The sequence below is a fragment of the Otolemur garnettii genome, unplaced genomic scaffold (genome assembly GCF_000181295.1).
Source record: "Otolemur garnettii isolate 467f Iridium unplaced genomic scaffold, OtoGar3 scaffold00033, whole genome shotgun sequence".
Classification (NCBI taxonomy): domain Eukaryota; kingdom Metazoa; phylum Chordata; class Mammalia; order Primates; family Galagidae; genus Otolemur; species Otolemur garnettii.
Genome location: NW_003852428.1, coordinates 15117894 through 15121251, shown reverse-complemented (window position 1 = coordinate 15121251; position 3358 = coordinate 15117894).

The following is a 3358-nucleotide window of genomic DNA, read 5'->3' as shown; positions in this document are numbered from 1 at the left end:
AACAGCAAGACAATGCACGAGCTGCAGCTGTGACTGGGCATCATGATGCTGGCTGCAAAGACCCAGCACAGATGTACTGAAAACCCAAGAAGTCTCTGACAGTCTGAACAACATGCACTATTATAAGTAGAATTGAATCTCCCACCAAAAGGATGTGTTCAAGTCCTAACACCCAGTCCCAACAAATGTGACCTTGTTGAGAAATAGAGTCTCTGCAGATGATCAAGGTAAGATGAGGTCATTAGCATGAGGTTGAATCCAGCATGACTATGCCTTTATCAAAAGGGAAATTTGGACACAGACACACGCAGTGGGAAGATGGTGTGACGGAGGCCACGTGATGATGGAGGCAGAGATTGGAACGCCAAGGATTGCCAGCCACCCTTAGAGGCTGGAAGGCAGGCACAGCAGGATTCTACCTGCCGATGCCTCAACTTCTGACTTCTAACCTCCAGAACTGCAGATAACACATTGCTGTTGTTTAAGTCACCCAGTTCATGGTATCGTACTTTGTTACAGCTGATATAGCAGGAAACAGGTGTCAGTACTGTGCAGGTGGCTGTGTTAGGACCTCACACAGCGTGGCCTGGGGAAGCACAGAGCCAGCTCTAGGAGCCAGATTTGAGTTAATCTGTTTTAGGCCCAACACGGTGAAGTAGACAGTTTCCAAATTGTCACCTACCTTTTCTGTGGTTCATTCAACATCATGGCAAACTAAATAACGTGCAGCCACCTGGTGATCATTCTACACAGATGGCATGCTGCTAGGGACTGAATGTTTGTCCTCCCAAAATTCACATGCTAAAACCCTAACGCCCACTGTGGCTTTATGTGGAGAAGGGGCCTCTGTGCAAGTAATTAAGGTTAAATGAAGTTTAAGGGTGGGGCCCCAATCCAATAGGATGTGTGTCCTTAGAAGAAGAGACACCAAAGAACAAACTCACTCTTTCTCTGTGCTCACCAAGGAACGGCCATGTGAGGATACACGAGGACACAGCTAGAAGGCTGTTGTCTATAAGCCAGGAAGAGAGCCTTCACCAGGATCATGTCAGCCAGATCCTGCTCAGACCCCCAGACTCCAGAACTGTGGGAAAATTAATTTCTGTTCCTTAAGCTCCTCAGTCTGTAGTACTTTGTTATGGCAGCCAAAGACCAATACACCTGTCCATGTGAAGACTCTCGCAGAATCCCGAGAGGTCCTAGGGCAACATCTTCAAAATCATGGAGAAAAGGAACTACTTCCTCACAACTGCACCCAGAATCTCAGGCAGCGCTCAGGAAGGAGGTGTTAAAATGCAGATATCCTCAAAACCCAAGAGATCCTGATTTGGGGGTCTGGATGGAGGGGGGTCTGTCCATTGTTAATCAGGCCTCCTCCCCTCCTGGTGACTTTGACCCAGAAGATGTCCCCAGCACACTTCAGCCAAAGGCTGGAGGGAGAAAAATGGGCCCTACGAGGTATCAGGACAGTAATAAGATCAGAGGTACAAAGAGCTGAACCCCTAGAGGAAGGATGAATCCACACTCAGATGAAATTCAAAAGCTCTCTTCCTTCCTGTTTTTCCTTCATAAAATTAAATTTTACATAAAGAAATGGTAAATGTTTGCGGTATTGGATATTCTAAATACCCTGATTTGATTATTATGCATGTGTACTAAAATACCATGTGTACTACCTAAGTATGTACAAACATTACCTACCAATAAAAAAAGAAAAACACTTAATTTTTAACTAAAAAGTAACATAAAATTAGCTTCTTCTGGTTTAAAAACAGAACATTCTGATAACATCAATGTCTTTTCCTTTTTCCAAAATAAGTAGCTGTTAGAAGTTGATAACTTTCCAGACCTGTTATACACAGGGTGCTGGAAAAAGCATACACTGTTTAGGAAAAAAACTGTATTAAAATTATAATACTCAAGTCACATGTGACTTCTACAATTATAAGAGGAACAAGACACAAGATAACAAGTGTTATCAGCATACATTGAGTTATTACAATTTTAATACAGTTTTTTCTAAAAATGTGTAGACATTTTTTGTCACTCTCTATATATTTTTATACGCACATAAATCCCCATGTAAAATATACAATGTTATTTATTGTGTTTTTGACATAAATGATATCTTATATTATGTATCACTTTTTAACTTGTTTTTCTTATGCATCGATGCTTCCTGAAAGCCTACCAATCCCAGCATATTAAATTTTAATATTTTACTTAACTGCCATATAATATCCCAACATAAGAAAAAACTGGCTGAGCACAGTGCTCACGCCTATAATGCTAGCATTCTGGGAGACCAAGGCAGGTGGATCCCTTGAGTTCAGGAGTTTGCGACAAGCCTGAGCAAGAGTGAGACCTCATCTCTAAAAATAGCCAGGCATTGTGGTGGGCGCCTATAGTCCAGCTACTCGGGAGGCTGAGGCAAGAGGATCATTGAGCCCAGGAACTGGAAGTTGCTATGAGCTAGGACACCACGACACTCTCTCAAAGAAAAAAAATAAGAAAGAAAAAGAAAAGAAAAACTGCATCTTGGTGTTTGACGGCTGCCCAGCAGTCATCTCCAATTTCCCTCTTTAGGTTCGATGACCACTGTCCTACATGTTTCTTTTTGCACTTTCAGCGCACTTTCCAGGGGGCACGCCTGGTAGGGGGCTGCTGAGACATAGGAGATGCGCATTACTCAGGGAACACAGCTCCCATGATGCAGGTTCAAGTGACTGAACAAGGACACTTCCAGGTGCTTCTCCCTCCCCATAACTGACTCGAGAGCCTTTCATTGTTTGCCGATCTGATGAGTAAATGAGACAACTTCACTGTGGTTTTAATTTGCTTTCGCCAGATTAAAAATAAGATTGATTGAGCAATAAAGCTCCAAGAAAGCAAAAAGAGAGACAGAGACTGAGCATTTCCCCATGTGTTTAATATCCGTTTGTATTCACTCTTCTCTGAGTTTCTTTCTATGTCTCTTGACCGTTCTGCTGCTGGATAGTTTTCTCTTTCTCATTAATTGCTGGGAGTTCATTGTATATTCAGCATATTACGGCTTTGTCTGTCGCACATATTATTTTTCAGACTGCCAATTGCCTTTTAACTTTGTTTACAATATATTTTTATTATACCACAGTTTGAATTTTTATAGAACCAAGATTGCCCATCTTTTCCTTAATGATTGGAAAGGGCTCTCCTGTAATCTGTTGCTTTAAGGCCTCTCCTATAATCTCAGCATTTTGGGTGGCTGAGGCAAGAGGATCATTCCAAAGCCTGGGAGTTCCAGGGTACAGTGAGCAATGATCACACCACTGCACTCCAGCCTGGGTCACAGAGCAAGATCCTATATACAAATTAATAA